Source organism: Lissotriton vulgaris, unplaced genomic scaffold (assembly GCF_964263255.1).
Source record: "Lissotriton vulgaris unplaced genomic scaffold, aLisVul1.2 SCAFFOLD_480, whole genome shotgun sequence".
Taxonomy (NCBI): domain Eukaryota; kingdom Metazoa; phylum Chordata; class Amphibia; order Caudata; family Salamandridae; genus Lissotriton; species Lissotriton vulgaris.
In genome coordinates, this window is record NW_028240796.1 from 611,520 (window position 1) to 635,567 (window position 24,048).

The window sequence follows — 24,048 nt, forward strand, 5'->3', positions numbered from 1 at the left end:
CCTGTGTCACTACCTTGGGTGATTCCTGGTGGCGCCAGTGGTTCTAAAGGCTCTAGGCCTTGTATCTATGCAATTCATGGTTCTTATACCACTTTATTGATATATGGTTTGGCACGCCCTTAGGGCTCAACGTATATTGTGCTAATTTACTGTGTGCTATTAAGCTTACTGAATGCACTTTTTCCTCTAGCCTCATAAAGAGACTAGAGGGATGTGTTTAGAATAAATACATATATTATATATATATATACCTGGTGTGGTTCTCCTTTCATTTGGTCATTCATGAGATTATAGACTGGTAAAATAAGCTGCTTTACATTTCTTCAAGACTTAGTCTGAAGGCTGCCCTCCACAGCTACCACTAAGTAAGTAAGTAATCTTTATTGCACAGTTAATTAAAACCATTGCAAATAATAATTAGTTAAATACAATTATTACTAAAGATATAAAATCATGATGGCATCATTTTGTAAATAGTTATTGCTACAGAAATGTGTGCAAATTTAACACTAGGATAGCTTTCTATTAAGGTTGTCTTTAACCTACCATCAATAAGGGTCATTTGGACTGGTGTAAGGTGCCCACTAGAATAGTGGACAGCAAATGCCAGGCCAACTTCTCACAGCCTTTTTTGAATCAACAGATCCCCTGCTGAACTCTTCAATGGTGACATTTCTTTAGAAGTTTGGTAAAATGGTTCTGGCTAAGGATCTTGCGAAAGCAGTGAAGGCGAGAACAGTTTTAAGAACTAGCTTGCATGTTCTGGTGACCTGTAGCATCATTGAGTACTTACATTCTGTAATGCCAAAGGGTCCGTTAAGCTCAATTTCACCTTTCATTGTGGACCATTATTTGGGGAAGTAGCTTAGGCACAAACACTCTAAGGTACCTTCTGCTTTTTATCTTTTGGAAGGTCTAGTAGAAAATTTGTCATGCAGTACCCTAGATTTTGCAATGAGCATTTGCACTTTAACATCCACATTGCCCTATGCACCTTAACTGTTGCACTTACACTTAAAACCACACACTGTCTAATGCATCTTGCAGGGAAGGTAGTGGTGCACTTGTTTGGTGGGCACAGCATTTTAAGACACACCTGCTCTTGATTCTAATGCAGGCCTATTAGAACTCCTTTTCTTTGGCCATAAATTGTAATGTTCATTTAGAATTGCACTTTAGTCCCCACTCCGTCATATGCACTTTGCGGGGAGGAGTGAAGAAGCATGTTGAAGAAGGCACTAGCACTTTAATGACATTTCTCTTTCCGACCCAATGTAAGGTTTATTAGACGGGTTGTCCTGCTGCCAACTTAGAACTTATTATAAGCAGGTCCACTTTAACTCCCATTTTGCCCTATGTACTATAAACGGCATGTATTAGCAGCCAGCCTCCGGGCATATATGTTATACAGGGCCAACAATATTGAGTTGCAGGGCAGATAGAGGGGTATCTCTATCAAATATCTTTTTACTTATGCATGGAAAAGAGGGTTATAAGTCTTGAATGTGTTATTTTAAATGGTTGCAATGCAATCTTTGATGAAGACAGTTTGGGCATGGAAGTTTTTTGTGTCTTATAATGTATTTTAAAGAGCATTATATTGGATTGATCGTTATTATTCAAGCAATAAAAATATCTGATACTGATTGATACTTGTACATCAATTGCAATGATGTCTAGAACAATGCAATCGGTCTTGCCTTTAGGACAGTATATGTATTTAGTTATGCAGCACATTATTCTGGGTGCTGAAACATCTACTGTTCCTTAACATTTAGGGAAAGTAAGCACCAAACTGCGTGACATGCCGGTATGGGAACACGCGGAGAGAAATATTGCCTTTCACAGGAAATGGTATAGTCCAAAGCTATGTTTTTAATATGAAATTAGGGCCTTCGGTAGTCATATCGCTGAAAATACAATATTTAAAAGACATATTATTGTCTATGGGTGCTTGTGGAAGAAAATTTCTATGGACTAGAATCTGGAGCATGCTAAAGTGATTCTGGTATTTCACTCACCTCTGCTGGTCGTTTTCTATCTAGAAAGTTAAAAAGAGGCAGTTGTCAGACAAATAAAAAAATTTAAGTCTGTCAGCAGAAAGCAATCCTGTTATTTTACTGACCTCTACTGGTCATTTTCTATCAAGACAGTTAAATAGAGGCAGTTGAACAAGCAGAAAGCAATACTGGTATTTTGCTGACCTCTTCTGGCCGTTTTCTATCACGACAGTTAAATAGAGGCAGTTGAACAGAAAAAAGTCCCTAAGCGGAAGCAGACAAGTCCTGGGGATGATCTTCAGAACCCACAAAGTACATACACATATAATTATATACTAAAGTACTAAAGTATATACAAGAGGTCTCAAATGCTCAACCAAAAAAAGCAGCAGTACAACTACGAAATGTCACTAGTGCTATGAACTGGTTCAGTGTACATAAATAAATAAGGAAAAATAGATATGCATTGTTTAAATGTTTGAAACAATGATTCTTTTTAGTGTAGAAAATGTACCTTTAACTGACAGGTTTTATAAAAACCTTGCCCAGGTGGACCGCATTCAACAGACTACGTTACACATGTTTATTTTTTTTGTTTTGTGGTTTTTATTTAGAAGGGTAAAAGGTCCTCTACCTAAAATCACAGGGTATGGAGGTGACGTCAGCCTGACAATCTGGTTTCCATTGTACGAGGGTAAGTATTTCTACCTTCCAGGCCATTGTGGGATGAAAAAAACATGTTTCTTGTTGATGAAAACGCAGACTGACCATTTTCCGCAATAACATTGTAAAACCAGAGATGTGTTCGCATTATGTTCTTCGAAATTTGTTAGAGACATCCACAGCAAATTCACAGGTATCAAGGAAAAAAGAGACAAACCAGTGAGCATGGTGAGCAGAAGAAAATACACGCCCTAAAGAGTGAAAGTACCTTTAATTATGCGTGTTTTGCTCAGTATAAATGTAATGTTGAAATATTTTTATTTCATGTTTTCCTTTGATGAAAGCTATATTGGGAATATTTTAACAATCTGCAAGACGTCATTTGAGCACTGAACCATTTTAGCCATTGCTGATAAGGCCTATCTGTTTCTTGAGTTTATTTGCTCTTCCCGTACAAAGAAAGGCTTCTTGCCCTCCATATTCCATTTTTAGGTCTGGCTTGACAGCGCAGCTCTGTCCTAGACATACTGTAATTAATGCTTTAAAATATACCATGTGACTTTGTCTTCACCCTGAGGAGTATTATTGTCTCATCTCATGCCTCTGTCTATTTGATATATGATTCTGCCTTGTGGAACTTGTCTTCACTGGAATGAATGAGAGACATTTTCTGAAAAGAAGACTAAATCATCATGCAGTTTGCTGCATTAAATGCATGGGGGCTTATTTACAAGCCCCTTGTACCGTCAATACGCCATTATCCCCCATATTAAAAGTGGTGCACTAGTGGCGCAAGAGAGTTGTAAATAAGCCCATAATCTCATTTATGTAATCTATACAGTGATCAATTTTTGCTACTTGTTTCCCCAGCACTGGAAAAGTGAATGTGGCAGGCCTTAATGTGATAGAAAGCATCTGTGCATGCAGCATTTGTGAATGCCTGTGTTTAAGTGTGTTAGCATATTAAAGACAGGCCTAATGACTTGACCAATGTTTGTTCATTGTGCCCTACAGTAAAAGTTATATCAGTTCCTTGAGTATAACTTTCTTAATTAAATTCGATTTTCGTTTTACTAATATGTCCCAATGTGAGTATAGTAGCGGCTCGACAACGTTATATAATGCCAATTCAATTAAAGTGTAATGCATTCTCGGCCCAAGATTTAATTACATTGTGTAACTCTCCTGTTAATGAATTTGTTTGCCATAACTTGTTTACGTTTTTAAAAAGCTTTTTGAAGCCGTTTTAAATTATAAGCACAATCAGAAGATTTTATCTTATCTTATCCTATAAAAATTTGATGGATGGCTTAGTCATGTTGACGCAGCTGTCCATCAAACTTTAAGTGCATTTATAGGAACCTCACTGATGGCCATTCCTGGAAATGCAAGAGATCCACTGGGCCATCAGATGTCTCTAGCTTTAGTGGGCAGAGTACCCTCGCCATGGTAGGACTAAAGTACTCCACCGCGGTGATAGTACACCGACTCTAAATGAGGCCCTATTTTTTGTTGCACTGGAACTACAAAAAACAAATGCCAACCTTGTTTTCTTCTTAGACCCATAAAATTTAGATGGCAACCGCAGCTATGATTTGAGCCCGGGTTTCATATATTTTTATGACAGACCACACCCTCCTCTGTAAATCTCGCTTTAATGTACTAATGAGTACAAAGACACTCTGACTCATCGCCATAGCATAAGAGAAACATACTATTGTCAAAATCTATGTTTCATATACTTCTGTGCTACTACTTGAACAGTCTACATTTGTAGCACTTAGCCAGCAAAGAGGGACAGCACACTAAGACCACTTTCTGTACTTTCTTCACCTCTTTGTACAGGCAAAATTGACCTCACGGAATTTCATTTTGCCTTCAACACGCAAGTTCCATTTGCAACCCCACTGTTTTTTTTATTTTTAATAATTATAAAGGAATTTTATACTGTATTTTGTGTAGCCTTGTGGTTACTGCAGAGTGTACAGGATGGATCATGTAGAGGATGTATAGGTGAGCGCAGCCCACGAATCATGATTTGATCAAGATTGGATGTTTGATACAAAGAGGCAGAGAGAGGTGGGGTAGAGACAGAGAGAAATGTGAGTGAAGTAGATAAATATTAAGGACGAAGTGGCTCATTGGCAACGGCTCCCCATCTCTGCAATGGTTAGGGCTGTCCTATTTAAGATGATTGCTCTCCTGCACCTGTTATATGTTCTGCAAATTACTCCGTATTAGGTTCTGAGCACGTTGTTTAGGGCAATTGTGGGAAGGAGGAAACCCGAGAATTGCAATTCGTAAAATACAAAGTGGTATTTATGAGAGAGGACTGGCAGTCCCTGACATCAGGAGCTACTATCTGATGTCCCAGCTCATTACGGGCAAAGACTGGGACTTCGCACTCCTCTCAGAGCCATATACCGGGTAGATCAGCACTCCCGACCTTACATAGGTCATACGCCCCAAGAAAGCTCCAGTATCGACTGGGATACAATGACACAGATCATTGCATCAGGGGCTGAGGGAAAATAAGAACCTTCTTTAACATCATATGGGCATGTCCCAAAATATAACATTACTGGGCTGGAGTAACCAGAACCATGTGCAAGGTGGTGAGGCAGCAGGCTCCAGTGGAAGCAAAATGGTACCTACATTGGGGTGACAGGGAGTAAATTGGCCTGCACATACTAAAATATGGCTCATGCTGGCCTTGAGGGTGGCTAAAATTAATATTGCAAGAATGTGGGGAAATGCTGGTCTCCCTAAGACCAGGGACAGAAAAAATGATTCAGATTGGTGCCAACAGGCAGAAAAAGTGGTCTATCCTAATAGAGGGTACCCTGCAAAATGGGAAAGATCTAGACCAGGTGGGAACAATGTAGAAACCAATGGGAGAGGTGGACGATACTGATGGGATCTAAATGTAGATGATGCACTATAATGTTGTGCGTGATTTGTGCTTCCTAATGTTTGTATTACTGCAAATGTGTACCAAAGTTTGTTAAATAAAAAGAACTTAAAAAAAAGAAACTGTTTACCCACCTGATCCAGATGGCAACATACAATGCGTATGCTGTTTACCATCAGACCACCACAGGAGATCGATGTTTTTCCTTGACTTTCAGTTGGTTGTCATTGAAAGTCCTACTGCTGAAGAAGCAGTAGCCTCCACTCCATCTGCTGTAGACATCTCGGCAAGGCTGCTGGATGGGCACTTTGCCAACTGCATTTCTGCATCAGTGAAAGGGCCTCAACTATGTTGTTGTTGATAAATCTGCTCTAAGAAGGGAAAGAGGCAGCAGATTCGCTGTTACTGTCTCAGCGAGTTGTTTTCCAACCTGCTTGATACTGTGCCACACAAAAGTGCAGTCCTGGGAAATTGAGTGATTGACTGAGTTGAAGCTGCCGTTATATATACATTTCAATGGCTGTGCATGGATACATACCTTTCATGGGCCACACCGTCACTAGGTAAGCAGCCTTACAAATTATGTGCTCTTGGTTAGTCTTTCCCAACTTGTTTGCCTTAGTTTCAAAGGTATATATGCTCACTCAGTTCGAGGATGGTGGGCCTCGAAATACATTCTTGGACACCCTCCAACCTTTTTTCTCCAAACTGTAAGGAGTTGGATGTAGCACAGTGAGTGTGCTAAAAGTGCATGAAAGACATGTTTTCTTGAGCTTCAGGGAGTTAACAATAGAAGGCGTTAGTAAAAGTACACTTGGCAAAATATGAGATTCATTAGGACTTTAGAGGAAACAGAGTTGTGAAGAGGTTGGAAAAGCTTGCAGCCGCGACCCGTTTAGGGTGTGCCACCGGGCTGTGACGTGGGGCGGGGGAAGGGCAGTGTGGGGTGTTGTAAAATGCGGCATATGGATGATTTCAGTCAGTTGGTCTAGATGTGCTCTCACAGGGATGTTGCATAGGTAGAAGGCAGATTGGCAAAAAAGTAGAGACACACTGGGCATGACTTCATATTCACTAAAGGACTCAATCCCATCAGTACCACACTCACCCCGACACTCAATTACTCCCTCACCCAACTAGGACGATCACTCCAAACCATACAGAATGCAGCAGCCAGGCTGCCCATCAATCTCTCACCTTGCACACACTCTGAAACTCAAAGAGCTTCACTGGCTCCCATCCACAGCTCTCTCAAAACTCCTGACACACACATTCAAAGCCTAGCAAAACACTGGCCCAGCATACTCAAAAATTTCCTCAGATCTCATAAATCTTTGCACAGCAAGACACACATTCCATGCTAATGCGACACCAGAACAGACACTTGGATTAGCCCTTGTTGATCCTGCATAAGTGGTAGGATACCTTCCCAGGTGATAGTGCGCTTCACAAATACACATAAAATTGCAGAGAACTCTGCCCCCAAAACTAAGCTTATTGGTCATATATGTGTCCTGCTTGCCATGATCATCCTCTGTCAGACATAATAGATGTTCAGTTTGGCATATGACAAGTGTATTACAGTCACAGCACTGCACATAATGATGGACGGGACATGTGCCCCGTTGTCACTGATCACCCTATTTGTCAATTTAGGACGGTCTTTCCCAAAATGTTTACCTCAGTTTCAAAGGTAGATATGCTCACTCAGTTTGAGAAATCTAGGCATCGATGCACCCTCGGACACTCCCCAACTCACATCCATAAACTGGACTGAGTTGGATTAAGCAGAGAATGTGCACTAAAGGTGCATGTAAGACAGTTCTTTCTTAGTCTCATGTGGCTTTCATGGGAACTGCAAGTAAAGGTTCACTAGGCACACGTTTGGTAATGCTCAGAATGTCGACAGAGACAGATTTGTGACAGGTAGTAAAAACGTAGTCCATTTTTTTTCAATTGGGAAGGTTGAAGGTTGTTGAGGCACCAACCATCAACATGCCTGACCATATGTGCGCAGAGACTTGTGATATATTTGCATGCAAGTTGGTTGATGACTGGGTGAGAGGTGGTTAAATGTGTCCTGTGGTGTATGAATGTGATGGTCCCATGAATGGCAGATGTATGTTGAAGTGAATGCACAGACTTGTTGGAATGGGTTTGTTGCTGGTGTTACAAAAGTGTGTGATTGGTATGTGTATGCTCTATAAAGCAGTTAGTGCCTTGTTGAGTCCTTACAGTTTACCTTCAGTAGGCTTGGCTTCAATTTCCTGATACTATGATTAATATTTGTTCTTGGAAACTAGGACTTCTTGAGGTGCCAAAACCAAACTGTATGAGTGGTGGTTTCACTCGAAAGTTCGCAAAGATCACCCTTTAATAAAATATTGATGGATATTCATGGAATCTGTTGCAATCAATGCATTGCAAATCACCCAGTTTTCCCACATGTCTCCACATAAAAATTTAACCCAATTTCTGTGGGATGGTCTAGCGTCTGTGATAGGAAAGGCCCAAAAAGAAACATGGACACATCAAATATTTCTGCTGAAAAACCATATTTTTTTCAATGTGAGTAACTGTGGATTTCGGGGCTTGTCTGTGCCCAACCCGAGGAAACCGGCTAAACCCAAACATTTGGGAAAAGTGAGCAAGCACAGGAGCCTGGGGTGGTATGACTTACATGGCTCTCACTAGATTTTCATACGTAGAAGCCCTTATAAACCTTAAGCTTTGGCCAAAACATATATTCTACTCACACATCTGTGTGAAAAAGTTCAGAAATCTTTGGGGATCCACACATTTCATACCAAACAGAGTTTTCACATTTCTCCCAATAGCAACGGACAACATTTGTGTGGATGTTCCAAGAAACCTCCATACAAAGGCAGTAAAGCGCTACACTGAGAGATGAGCTATAGGAGTAGATATGGTATTTGAGGCTGTGCTGTGTCACAATGCATGCAAACCTATCAACCACAGACATTTCTAAAAATTAGACAACCAGTTTAGTGTGCCATGCATGAATCCCACAAGGTTTTACCACACACAATATCCTGCAAATCACACACTTTCCAAAAAATCACTTGTTTTCCTTACATTTCTGTGATGGAAACATTCATAATCAGCTGGAAGGCACACAATTCCTATGTCCGGGTGATGCCCAGTGATACCCAACTTGTCTTGATAAAAATACTGTCACACTTGTGTAGCTGGGACTAGTTCCCCCGGCTGGATTGAATCAAACCAGTGTCAATGTGAGGAATATGTGTTTTTAGTCAAAGTTTGAGATTTCCAATGGCTTTGCACAAATCATGTCAGTATCTGCCATACTACATCACATTCCTTTCTTCTTACCCCTTAGAACCTTGCTTATCCTTGCCCTGATTCCCCCCGTTTCGGTACAGAATGGGGCTTATTTACAAGGCACTTGCGCCACCGGTGTGTCACTTTTAATATGGGAAAAAGTGACATACTAGCAGCGCAAGGGGCTTGTAAATAAACACAAGTGTGTCAAACCAGCCTTCTTCAGATGCAAGCCCTATAATGGCGAAAGTTTTGCCCAGGATTCTTTATCCCATTGTTAGAGCTAATATTCCTCTCCATTAGACCTTGGCTCAGAAGCATTAGTGGTAGGAGTGAGGGTAAAATGGTTGATTTCACCAGCAGAGGTTGGTCAATTTAAATTATTTCCATAGTGTGGATACTGCCCGCAGCATTATCTGTGTACCCTTTTGTAAAATTAACTACAGTCTGCCCTCCCCTATAACCAACTCATTCCGCTTTTAGTGGTAGCCATCATCTCTGATAGCCTCTGGGCCCTTAGGCCTGCTCGCTCTACTGGCGCCTGAAAATACATCTTTGATTGCCTTCTTCTCTGACAAGTTATCTGCTGTGCCCCCTTATCCCTCATACCTGCTAGTGCAGATCCTGATCTGGCTCCAGCAAAGGAGTTGGTAATTGACACTCCTTGGACCTCATTCCTTCTCCCTTAACCACCACAAACTCTCACCAAGAGGGATTTGGTCTTCGTTCCAAAGTGTCCACAGAGTCATCTATGGGGCATCTCCTATCCAGCTACGAACCAAACTTCCGGAGGAGCACAGCTTGTGTGGATTGGGCTGGGCTAGAAGTTTTGGCTGCTTAGGCTGCTGTTTGGACTGTTTAGGTAGCATGCTAAAATCATAGTCAAACACTCAAAAGCATGAGCCAGGAAGGCGGAAACATTCATCAAGCAAATGTTGCCTTGTGTCACAACAGTCCCCCTCACTCCTCCAATATCACTGACATAGGTCAAAAGTGCCATCTGGTGACTGCCACACAAACAAAGGTAAGCAGTATCACTCTGCAACCTGCTGCAAGAGAGAGTGAGTCCAACGGCCAAACAGATGGCTGCCATCTTGGAACCCCGATTATACCACTGAGTGCTTGATGTAGAGTTTTGCCAAATCTGACTTTTCCACTAATCGATCTGACGCCAATGAGAGTACAGATATAAGCGCTGACAGCACTAGGTCGGGTCAGAAAGAAATCCTTATAGCAATTCACTGGTTGCTGATGTTGGGAACTCTCGGACAGTACGAAAATAAAACTTGGGCACACACCATAGAAAGGAGGCGGCAAGGACTGTCACTTAGGATTACTCTCCTGTTCCAGCATTGGCTAGCAATACTTCTGTTGTGCCAATGAGCCTTTCACAGGGGTGTCTCTTAAGGGTCATGACTCGCAGTTGTTGGATGTCCAGTAGAAGCTTGAATACTTGGAGAATAGGCAGCGGCACAATTTAGTTGTGCATGTGTAGTGGCTGCTGCCGCGTGTCCTGATATCAGGCTCAAGGCGCGACCAACAAGGCCCCGTGGTGGGACAGGCCGAGTTGGAGGATATGCCCTTGCACTCTACAGTCTTCTGTGTCAGCCCCTCCCACTACAGAAAGTTGTGCTAGACATTTTATGGGCTCTCCAGTGCAGGATAAAAAGCAGGCTTGAGTGCCAGTGTTCGTCTGCAATTAAACAATAGGATAATTAGTACTTAGCTTGCTTTTTTGCTTACCTGCATGCTCCCCACTGTCTTCCTGTGTCTGGCTATTCTTCAGGAAGAAGAGTACTCCTTGTTTGTGGCAGCAGCCGCAGGCCACAGTATCCTTTTAAAAAAATAAGAGAGGTATTATCAATAGCAATCCATCCTCCCACTAAATTGTAAGATGCATGTTTCAGTTCATATCAGAAAATCACTTACCGTCCTCTTCCTGATTCCATGTTGGAATTACACACAGACCCTCTGCTCTGGATTGTAGAGCGTCTGTTCATGTTTAAAAGATAAAAAGCAAGAAAGAAAGAGAATTTGGATTATGAACTTGAAAAAAAAGACTTGATCCAAGCATTAAACTCTTTTTTCTTTTGCCTCTATGTAAAAGACTGATATTGTGTCTGTTTTTTATTCCTTTTTGTTTGTTGAAGTATTCAAATTAAGTAATTTCTTGTGTTAAGGGTCAACATGGTATCAATATGAGTGGATGGTGTTGGCTTGTAGAGAGAAATGCTGTATTATATATGAATGTATAATAAGGCTGTGCTGAAATTACTCTTTAGATCACAACTCATAAGGATTGGTTATACAGTTTTCAATTCAGGTTGTCAGTGGGGAAAGAGGGAAGTTTTGGGTAACAATTCATGGTTGTGTTGTAAACATTTTGCAATTGACATCAGGGTGATTGGGAAGAGTAATAGTTGTGATCTTGCATTTTCCAGACTCACTGATGCTTAGGAGATTGGGGATGCAGTCATGTTCTTAGCGAACATTCCTTGTAGACCCCAAGTCTTAATTTGTGTGTTTCCTTTTCTCCAATTCCCTTTTCAGCCATGGACTTTTGTGACTGGGAGAGTGTATCTTCCTCCAGTGATAGCATGGCTTGGGAGACACAGGAAGTTAACTTCTGGGTACTCTTCTTGATCCTAGAAGGTTTATTGCTTCCATTAGTCATTGGTGGCGTTACCTATGACAGATCAGCATCGGAGAGGTTTCAGAATGGAATGACATACACAGATTCATGATACAACTTTTCAAATCAGCCTTCCCTGAGCTCAGTGAGTGGGACTGGGAGTCTGAAGTACAAGGGGCACATAGATTCCCCTTTGTCAGAAGGCAGTCATGGGCTGAGAAACTGAGCAAAGAATCAGATTCCAAGCCAATGGTTATTCCGTATTTTTGGGAACAACTTCCTGAGACTAAAGATGTATGAGAAGGTTTGACCTGACTCTCAAAGAGAAGGTAATGGACATACCATTTTCTCTAGACTGGATTTGTGTCATATTGACAGATGATCATCCCTTTTTCAGGAGAAGGGATGTCAAGCATTTCTATTAAATCCTGCTATATTAAAAGTAGTCAAAGATGAAAGATCTCTATTTTTCAGGAATGAAGACAAAATAATTTTTGGAAACACTGTAACTCTATTTTTATTTTTATTTTTATTTTTGTTTTTTTGTGTCCTCATTAGCCGCTTTATCATTCCAAGAAATAACCAACCACCAAAAAATTCCTTGAAAGGCAGGTATCTATAAAATAGTTCCATTCTTCCCAGGAACAAACCAAATAGCTTGGCGGGAGGTACCCTCTGGACGATCTTACTCCATCAAAGCCTAAGTCAGGCTGTCGGCCCACCTTCGTCGTGGCATGGGGGAGCCTCCTGTTGGACCTGGAGTACTGGGCCTAATCATCGGACCCGAGGAAAAAAAAAAAGAAAAAAAAACCCCGGGGTCTCTGATAGTTTTTATCTCCACTTAAGTACCAAATTCCAAAAGGCCAAACTATGGGGACTACAAGACCTTGCCATGTCTACTTTAGATATTTCATAAAGTGATGTCAACCACTCTGCATGAGTCGGGGGGTTGGCATTGACCCAATTTTTACAAATTTGTCTTCTTGCTACCAAAATTGCATAAAACAAAAATGACCTCTCTAACCCCCCAATGTTATCACTTAGTCCAAAAATAACTAAGGACCAAGAAAAAGGAATCGAGATTTTTAGGATTGATTCTAGAGAAGCCTTAACTTCGTGCCAGAAGCTACTGACGTTGGGACATTCCCAGAACATGTGGACATCTGAGGCTGCTAGGAGGAGACATTTATTACAGCACTTCCCTGGTTGGAACTTAGAAAGTCTTTGGGGAGAGAAGTATGTGCGATGCAAAGTAAATAGATGGTTGCGCCTCAGACAGGCAGGTTTGATGACTTTATACAGGAGACTAAAAGATCTCGTCCATAACTCCTCCACCTGGACTTTTCCATTCCCTCCCCACAGTTCAGCCGGGAGGCTGAAGTCTCCATCCGCATCCTCCATAATGTTCCAATACAAAAAAGCAACTTCCTTTCCACCCCTTACTTTCTCTTCTAGATTTTTCTTTAAAGAACTATATCCCCCGAGTTTAACCTTTTTCTTTATCTGTTCTCGAAACCAGATTGACAATTGTATATATATAAACCAGGATAAAGGTGAGCCAACCCTCTCAGAGAAAGCATCCCATTCTACTAAAATCCCTCCTGCCACCAGCTCTCCCCATCTTAATACCCCTGCCTCCAATAGCACAGATGTAAAGCTATCGACAAGGTGCAGAGAGAGCCCCGGAAGATCCCAAATAGGAGCGAAATTAGAATAGTATGCTACCCCAATGCTAGCTTTAATTTGGGTCCATTTTTTTACAAGCAGATATAGGATCTTTAACCTCACTCTCTTGAATTATCTCTGGTGCCCGAATTTAAACAAGAATCCGTCAAGCGGGAGATTAGAGCCAGATAACATTTCCTTAAACATGCAACCATTTGAATTGTCTTCGGGGGTCTTTAATAACATCCTAGAGTGGGACAGGTGAAAAGCCCAGGCATAATATCCCAGGTCTGGCAGTGCAAGGCCCCCCTTCTCCCTCCTTCTTCTTAACTTTTTCCATGCCAACCTGGTAGATCTAAAACCCCAGATGAAAGAGTTAATGTTCTGTTGGCATTCAAAAAGTTGCTTAGAATCAAATGCCAACGGAATGGCGTTAAAGATAAATGTATATTTAGGAAGGATAGTAATTTTCACTAAACTCGTTCTCCCATAAATAGTAAGAGGGAGAAAGGACCATGCTTTCGTCAGTGCCTTAGATTCGCGGGAAATCCAATCTAAATTAATCTGGGCCAAAATACCAATGTCGTTTGTAATTCTGACTCCCAGATAGCGGATTGAGGGTTTTACTGGGAGATGGAGGTTTACAATATTCCAAGCCATGAGATCGGTTTTCCTGGCAGTGACGTCATAGCCCGAGAACTTCCCGAACTCCTCGGCCTTCTTTATAACCCTGGGAAAAGCCTGGTCGGGATCGGTTGTATATATGAGGATGTCATCCGCATACAACCCGACCTTTTTCTCCCAGCCGTAAAAGGAGAAAGGCGGAATATTACGATCATCCTTAAGGGTCTGAACAAAGGGTTCAACATAAAGATTGAGCAGGAGGGGGGAAAGCGGACACCCCTGTCTTGTCCCCCTACGAATTTGAAAAGGTTCTGTGCGGGTGCCATTAATCAAGAGGCTTGCCCTCGGATCACTGTATAACAGGCTAATTGCTCGACAGAATTTAGTACCAAGGTGGAATTTCTTCATTACGGCATCTAGATAGGGCCAATCGACCCTATTGAATGCCTTCGTAGCATCAAGTGTCATGATCGCAAGAGGCAGGCCGAAAGTTGAAGCAATATCTATTGCCCTGACCAAATCATAGGTTAAATCGGCCAACTGGCGTCCCCGAATGAAGCCCTTTTGGTCCTGGTGGATGATAGTACCAATCTCGCTCCTCAAACGTGACGCCAACATTCCTGCAAAGATGTTATAATCATTGTTTAGGCGCGAGATCGGGCGATAAGATCCACACTCAGCTGGATCCTTTCCTGATTTTGGAACTTTGGGCGATATGTGCCTCACCCCATCACCTAGGCGGTGCCTCACCGCTGAATAATATGTTGTTAAACAAGTCCGTCAAGACTGAGATGATAGTCGAGTCTAGCACCCTATACAGTTCACCAGGTATACCGTCAGGCCCTGCGGCCTTCCCCTGCTTCAGCTGTTTGATGGCTCTTGTGACTTCTGCCTCTGGTATTTCTTTGCCTAGATCCTCGCTCTGTTGCTTAGTTAGTTTTGGAAGGCTCACCCTCTCCAACCACGTATCTCTCTCCTCTGCATTGACTCTGATTCCCTTCGTATATATATTCTGAAAGAAGACCCGAAAGGCGTCCCCTATTTCCAAGTCTGAGTTCCTATTGTTGGCTTCCCCCTCTACCCTCACTTTTTTAATATAGTTTCTGGCTTGGTCTGCTTTGATTTTCCAGGCAAGCAATTTGCCCGCAGCCTCACCGTATTCAAAGTGGGAAAGCATGCTAGCCTGCCACCTTTTATTCACTCTTTCCTGCAATATAGCATCTAATTTATTTTTTAGCACAGACCATCTATCCGAATTCGCCGGGGATATGGGGTTGTCCGAATCTATGAGCGCCAGGTCTCTCTCTGTATTTGATACCTCCTCTCTATATTTCCTCTTTCTATAGGAGGCGCGGTTGGTAATGCACCCCCTTAGATAGGCCTTCCAAGACTCCCACACAGACACCAGGGGGTCAGAATTTAAATTGCGCTCCAGAAAAGCAGCAGACTCAGATCTATGACATTCCCTCTCCTCTTCTTCCAGTTGAATGGTACGATCGGAGGACCATGAGGTGTGAGTGACATTCTGGCCTATTATTAATAAAAAGAGAATAGCCGAGTGATCAGATAAGTGAGGGGGAAGGTAGACCAAGCTTTTTATGGAATCTTTGAGGGTGAAGCTGAATACGGCATAGTCAATGCGAGATTTGTGCTTGTATTTGTAATTATGAAACAAAACCCCCAAGGTATTGCCTGCTCACTCCTGCCAAAAATCCACCAGCCCCACGTTCAACATACAAGTCAAAAGGGTAGCCCTCGCTTTGCTGTGTGGTACTGCTCTAGAGCTGGGGGATTTATCCAATTTCGGGTCTAGGACCAGGTTGAAATCTCCCATCCATATCACTGTAACTCTATTGCTGGTGTAAAGTATATGGGGTGTGGGCCTGGGCATGGCAAATAGTCAGTATAAACACTTTTTTTTCTCTTGAGTTAAAAGTTGTTGGTATGTGAAAATAATTGAAGAACTTGAATAACTGGGCATTGTTTGGGTTACATGTTGGGTGGGAAGGGTAGAGTGACCAATCTCTGATGCATCCAAGGATGACTTTTCTGTGTGGAATCTGACACACGAGAAGGAAAGGGGAGAAGGCGTGGGTGGGTAGAGTTGGGAGATGGAAAAGGGAGAAGGGGCGGAAAAAGGAGGGAGGGAGCAGGGGTTAGGGTGCGCAGCTACGGTAGTAAGGGAATTTTCAGGTTTGTGGAAAAGAGTGAGGTGGAAGTTGAGGATGATGGATTTGGTCATAAGGTCTGGAGAAGGAATTGTTCAAATGGCGGAAGCAGTAGTGGAAGGGGGTTTAGTTTGAAAAGTCAAGGTTGCTGCTACTTAAACTGTGATTGTGTTTTTTTAAAAAACCTTTTTAACCTTGCTTGTATTTTGCACTCATCTTGCTGTGCCTGTTAGAGCCCGTATTAAGGCTCTGCCTCCTTTTCTTCTCTGACAACAGCCATTTTGTTTGTGCCGCATAAAGGAGCAGAACTTCATGTGCCTAATAGGGGATACAAAGTGGGCCAATGAGTGATTAGGCCGCTGGCGTGCCAAAGGCAAGCCCGTCTATTCCTGGATGGTGCCAGGGGCTAGGAATGCTGCCTGTTTGAACTTCAAGGGTAAGTGTTATTCATACTCTGACTCTGATCTCATGAATTGGCTTCTGGCATGACATTTTTAATCAAGTTCATACTTCTGTGTCCTGTTGTATGCATGGTAATTGGCATCCTGTGTTTACATAGGATTCTGGAGCTCATATATTTAACAGTAAAGAATAATGTAAGGTTTGGGATACGCATGCTCAGTTTACCCTTTTCCAGGAGGGGATGGTCAAACACAGTACAGAAATAGGTGAGCTCATCCTAACCCAGGACTTCGATTTTTTGTTCATCACTGAGACCTGGACGAAAGAAGAATCAGGACCTGATTTAGTAGTGCTCATCCCTCTGGACTACACTAGTGCTCGGTTTGATAGACTCCTTCGTAGAGAAGGAAGTCTGGCTATTATTTATAGAAATTAAATTAATTACACTTTAGAGCCTACTAGCCTGATTTCACCTGACACCCATGAACTGATTGTGTTTGGAGTCAAAGCTAATAATAAAACAGTATTCTTAGGGCTTTTGGTCTACCGCACCCCCACGGCTCTTGTATTACGTTTTTTGAGGCATGGAACCAAGCACTAGAACCCTATATTGCCAACACCAATTTTACTATTTTGGGTGATTTTAACTTCCATTTGGATGAGACAGGGTGTAAGGATGATGTTATATTCCTGGAATTTATGAACGATTTTGCATTCTCTCAATTGGGTAAGTCTTCTTCCAATATAGCAGGTCATATAGTAGATTGTGTTTTCGTCAATCATGTGGCTTTGGTGATGAGAAATCTTCTCCTGTTAAGTTGGACAGACCACCTAGCAGTAACCTTTAAAATTACTCTATAGAGATATATAGAACAGATGCAGTGTAAACACACTTTGTATAGAAGATAGAGCAAAATCTCCCTTGAACACATGGAATCTGCACTGAGCGAGTCATTAGGGAGAAACTACAGTTCTCAGGTAACAACAGCAGATGATTTTACTGTTTGTGTGATGGCTACCACCTATCAGATCACCCCTATTGTAAATAAGTACTAGCGCCCGAACTAAAGAGTTCGCTCCTTGGTTTTCAGAGGAATTAAAAGACGTCAGTGTTTGAGACAATAATGAAGGTGGAGTGCAATCTTTACTCCAGACGAGAAAAATAAGCACAAAGATTTGATTCTCAGATACAAACGTGTCACTATGGCTGCCACGTTTTCCTTTTTATTACTAAAATAAGATCTGCCACGAATACTCCCAATTAACTTTTTGAAGTGGTTAAAAATCTCTACACCACTTCAGTTCAGCAAGCTCTGGAAAACTCACAAAATTTTTGCAGCCGTGTTGCTGCTTATTTCAGGGATAAAATCCTGAAGATCTTTCCTGATTTCAATGTGAATGAGGATAACCCTCCCTTTATAGGTAAAGAGGAGGATTTGATTGACAGGTTATCTACTGCTACGTTGTCTGACTTTCCCCCTATATCTCATTCAAAAGTTAAAATTCTTCTCATGCACAGTATATCGTGCTCTCATGATGACCCATGCCCTCCCAGAATCTTACAATTGGTGCTGGATCATATTGCTGTGTTTCTTGAAAAGATCTACATTTAGATACCTTAGAAGTGAAGCATTTCCTCAACTCTGGTAGGAGGCATTAGTTATCCCTTGAAAAAGAAACCCAAAGGAGATTCTGAGGACTTAAAAAAATCTCTGTTGTATTTCCCTCTTACCTGATTGTTGATTACCACCCAGGATCTTCTGGACTCCTTTATGTCATAGCACTGAATTAGCTTTGCTGGCTGCTGCACATTCCATTCCTTGCCAAGTGGATGAAGAAGGCTCAGCCATTCTGGTAATGTTGGACCTGTCAGCAGCATTTGATACAGTGCCTCCTTACCGCTTGGTGCAAAGACGGGTTGAGAGATACCAAATTGACACTTTTGGAGTCCTTTCTGACTAACAGGGCCCATGCCATTAGTATTGGGAATTTCAAGGCAGGGTTGTTCCCTTGGTCCCACACTGTTCAATTTATATATGGCCCTCTTGGCCAAGATTATGACATCATTTGGTTTTCAGGTATTGTCCTATGTGGTTGACACCCAAATCATCATTTCGATAGCAGATATGCTGATGTTTGCAGAAAAGTTCAAATGTTGTATAACTGAACTCAACATCTGGATGAAAGAGAATTGGTTGACACTTCATGCCAAAATAACAGAGTCTTTGATCTTTGGGGAACAGACTTCTGTAAGGTCTGAACTTTGGTGGCCAGCGACATGAGGCCCTCCACCTCTTCCAGCGAAAAACCTCAAGGTGATCTTTAGCAATACCCTTACTTTTGACATTTAGGTTAAGAGGACTGTGAGTTCTGCATCTTAATTTTTAAAACTTTGAAAAGTTTTTTCCCTTCACACCCGTTGAACTTAGAGTTGAGTAGTTATTGCGCTAATTACATCACACCTTGACTATTGCAATACCATGTATTTGAACATTAGCAATCCCACACTGAATAGACATCAAGTCATTCAGAATGTTGCAGCTCAACTGGTTTTGGATGTACCCAAACGTTTCTCATTCAGGAAGGGCATGCATGCCCTTCACTGGCTGCCACCGGCTGCCAACCAGGAAGCGAGTGACCTTTAAAGCTATATATATATATATATATATATATATATATATATATATATATATATATATTAATAAAACCAGCTACTGTACAGCCTTCAGCAACAAAGAAATCAAGATCTCCAAATCCCTCCATTGCAAAACAGAGTACGCCATCTACATCTTGGAGTGTACCTGTCCCTTACGGTACGTAGGGAGCACTAAACTACCAGCAAGTGCTAGGGTACTACAGCACATCAGAGCGATCAATAATTCTGACCCCACCTACCCAGTGGCGAGAAATTTCCGTGAGGTCCACAATAACAACCTGAAGGACCTCCACTATTATGTTATCGACACTATTCCGAAAACTAAACAGGGAGGTGATAGGGAACGCAGGATGCGCATGTTGGAAACTAGATACATTCTAAATTTCAACAGCAAAAGCCCTGGAGGTCTGAATAACACTGAAGACTTACACACATGTCTGTAATTAACATCTTTGAGTCACACCACCCCCTTCAAAACATTGTATGAAATTCCGGTCTGTTGTTCTCTACCAATTTTGTGAACCAGCCCCCTGTATCCTCTTCCGATTTTCAGATGCATTACACTCGCATCAGGTGTACCTTATTGATAGGTTGCACCCCACATCTAGGTCTATACTTCGTTTCAACTTAGAAATAGATCTTATATAACTGCCCTATGCAACTGCCCCTTGCCTCTCACCCAATCCTTTACATTTAGGATTTTTTAAGAATTTTATTTTATTTTCAGGATTATCCTCACTGTTATTTTGAGCACTTACAGCACTTTATGCACTATTCGTAACATTATCCAACCGTGTTTCTCAATTGATTGCTTCACAACACAACAGAAGGGTTTCTGTCTGATCAAACGGCATTACGCCGATATTCTTCCAAATGCCCAGTAAATGTTAAAATATGCATTGTGTAAATATATGAATTTTGACATTTCTTGTATATACGCGATCATGTAAGTTTGTAAATATGGTTCAATGAAATTATATGTTTTTATATACATATATATATTTTTTTACCTTAAAAGTATATGCATACATATATTTATATATATTTTTCTATGGGTATTTATACCGAAAGCCATGCATTTATGCGGATATATTTTTATGAAAATAAGATTAATTTTCCTTTTTTCATTTTAAATGCAAAATCTCTTTTATGACGTTACTGGCATTTGTGTACACTATTAATTGTTTGCCCTTCTATCAGTTGGTAAAAGCAACTTTGTAATTTTTGTGGTATTTTACAAAGCGCAGTCTATCTTCTAAATAGCGCTCAAATGTTGCTTGGTTACACTTTTTTCTATGTCACTCACACTTGCATCACGTGTCTAAAGTGCTAGCTGTTTAAAAGGTCCAGTAAAATCTGTTAACGTTGTCATGTGATCAAGCCACTTCGGTGGTGAAACGCGTTATGGCGGACTCATGAAGGAATAAACGCTACAAGCTTTTTGCACTCACTTTGGGCTCGTGTCTGCTTCTTTGGTGCTGACTGGGACTTTGTCGTTGCACCCAATCTGTGTCAGCAGCTCTTCGGATATATATATATATATATATATATATATATATATATATATATATATATATATCGTCACTGAAAAAAACAAAGGGTACAGGACGTTGTAGTCAGGCTCAGATTTCACTCGTACAAACCTGTGAAATTCAGCAGTTATAGCTAGCTGAGCTAAGTATAACACCTGCACCCGCAATGCACTGCTTATGACCTGAAATTTACTGGTTTTATATGAATGAAATCCGAGCCTACCTATAATGCCCCTGTAATCTTTGTTTTTTTTCAGTGAATTTCTAAGGTTTTTTAAATTCTATTTCCTAACTGTAACATCCTTTCAACCTTTGTTTTTTCTGTGAATGTCTAATGTTATTTAACGTGAAGTAAGATTCCCATCACAATGCACAGTGGGGGTGGGGTTAAATGCAGGGCCCGGCCTGCCATTGTGCTGTCCCCACCCAAGCTTGCTGTTCCTGCCCCCTACTCCTTGCCATCAATTGTCCATGACCCTGCTCCCTCATTAAAGCCATGTGTGGCCGTTGTTCTGGTACTGCCCTTCCTGCCTCCCCTTAACGGTTAGCTTCTGCCCCATCCATCTCACCCCTACTCTCTGTTGTCCGAGTCCATGCACCAGTCCCTCCCTCATGCCCTGCATGGTCCGATGTGCTGCCATTGCATTCTATTTAGCTTGATGTCCCTGCCTACTCATCCTGTCTTCTGTTCTTCAATTCTATACAGCATCATTGTCCTCCTGCTTAGCCTCTGTGCTTATCTTGCTCTCCTACTGTTGCAGGGATTCTGCACATATAAAGAACTATGTGCAGGAAACCAGGACCTCAGTGTATGGTGATGTACCAACTACCCACCTTAGTGCCCAAAATCCCAATCTGACTAGCTATAGCGTCCCATTCGTTCTCCGTACTACAGTGAATCTACTAATGATTAGACAACCCAGAACATGTCACTCCGACTCTCTCAGGAATCGCAGGAGCAAGAACACTCTTTTTCTCACTCACTCATACTTGTCCAGAGCATGAGAAATCAGAGACACGGTATAGTTTAAAATATTTATTTTAACTAACATGCTCTAACCCCTTAACTGCTAGAATTCCCCCCCCCCCCCCACAGTGCTGAGCCGTTTTTTGGCTATTTGGGGTAGTTCGCGATTAGGCCGAGGTATCTTTTTGACCACAGAAGGTATCCATGCCAAATTTGGGTCCTTTTCTTCCAACCTTCCAACATCATGGGGATTCTAAAGTTACCCAGGGTTTATGGATGTCCCTGGAGGGGACCCAGAAATTAACCCCAAAAAAACAGGTACTTTTTTTGGGTGGAAAAATCGGTATGAAAGACTCCTGTGTATTTCTGATATTGGAACAAAAAATAGAGTTTCGAAACAGTAGATATTTGCACATTTCCACGATTGTGAGTACCGATACTAGCATGAGAATTATGGGTCATTTTTCAAAATGACTTCTTTTTTATACATTGTCTTTCATTTGGAAGGCAGAAATGCATCAAGAGTCATTTCGCTCGATTGTACTCAATCGGCGCGTCCGCTAAATTGGTCTGATCACTATGCAATACACTTTATGCTACCACCTGGTCTTTTTTCGGCCAGTGTTTATGTGGAGGAAACTAAATGGTCCTACCGATGGGACCGGCTCGACATGGTTGCCTTTAATCAGCGTCTGACTGAGACAATTCCGGCTTCTATCAATACAGAGCAGGACTTGAACATTCCCATTTCATGTTGGCTGACAGACGCAGTGACTGCTCTTACCCCTCGCCCTAGTAGCAAATATAGATCCCTGCGCTCCCCTGCACCTTGGTTCTCTGACGAGTTGAAAATCCAACGTGCTAAATGTAAAGCCCTGGAGAGGAAGTGGAGGATTTCATACTCTGCTCCTTGCAAGGTGACTTACAAAGACGAGTTGAAAGTCTACCATGCAAACTGCAAACGTGCCAAGGCCACTTACATTGCCTCTACCATTACTCAAGCGCAAAATTGTCCTCGGACTCTTTTTGCCACTGTAAAGAAACTCACAGGAGCAGATACCACTCCCTCCTTACCGGCTTTGAATGGCACACAATGTAATGCCATTGCGGACTTCTTTATATCCAAGGTCGAGGGCATCTATCAATCTTTGTCCTCCCTTTCACTGCCAACTGATTCCCTCCAACCTGGCTCTTCTTGCAGTGTTTTTGTCTCTCCCACTGTATTTATCCATAACTGGTTACCATTTGATGATTCCTCCTTCCTGTTTTGTCTAAATAGTATCATGTCAGGTTCCCCTCGGGACCCAGTTCCTATGAAGATACTAAAACAACTTGACCTCGAACCACGGAGATTCCTAATGAAACTACTGAACATCTTTCTTACCGAATCTCGGGTGGCACAGGAATGGAAACATGCCATGGTTGTTCCTTTGCTTAAAAAATCTTGTGCTGACATCACAAATCTTGCCAACTTTAGGCCTATATCCCTGCTACCAGCTTGCTCCAAAATATTGGAACGCCACGTTAACACCCAGCTCAATGAGTATGTTGAAAACGTGGGATATCTCCATCCATCCCAATCAGGCTTTCGCGCTAATTATTCCACCGAATCCGCACTCCTTGGGGTGACTGAGCGACTCCGAGACGGTATCGATAGCGGTGAGACCTTTGCGCTTATTCTTCTTGACTTAAGCGCTGCTTTCGATACCGTGTCTCATTCCACTCTTTTGGAGTCCCTCCGCTCCCTTGGTGTTGATGGATCTGCGCTTGCCTGGGTGGCCTCATTTCTTAATGAGCGCACCTTTCAGGTTTTCTCAAACAAAGCTGAATCTGCGATTCATTCTTCAGCTTACGGCGTCCCTCAAGGGTCTATATTAAGCCCATTGTTGTTTAATATTTACATCAGACCTCTTGACTCCATTGTAGAGGACGCCGGTCTGTCTATATATTCATACGCAGATGACACGCAGATTGTGTTTTCTCTCTCTAGCAGCAGGGCTCAGGAAGTCTCTGCCCTTAAAATTGGCCTATCTCGCGTTGCAGCTTGGATGCAAGACTATCTGCTGAAGCTAAACGGAGATAAGACCGAGGTTAATATATTTGGCAAGCATAAAGATCTGTGGGGCTCTAGACACTGGCCATGTGACATGGGTCCTCTGCCTACCCCTGTGCCTGTTGCTCGTAACCTCGGATTCTTGATTGATGCCAAACTTTCAATGAGGCAGCAGGTGACCAAGGTCGCTGCAGTCTGTTTTAACACCTTACGCTGGCTGCAGAAGATCCTATGGATGCTGCCTGAGTCCACTCGAAGAACTGTCATCCAGGCCCTTGTGATGTCTCGCATTGACTATGGCAAGGTGCTTTATCTTGGAGCGGATAAAGCAACAATTAATAAACTCCAAGTGGTACAGAATTCAGCTGCTCGCCTCTTGCGCAATGTTCCACGGAAAACGTCCGCAATGCAAGCCTTGCGTGACCTGCACTGGCTGAGAATTTCAGATCGTGTGACCTTCAAAACACTGTGT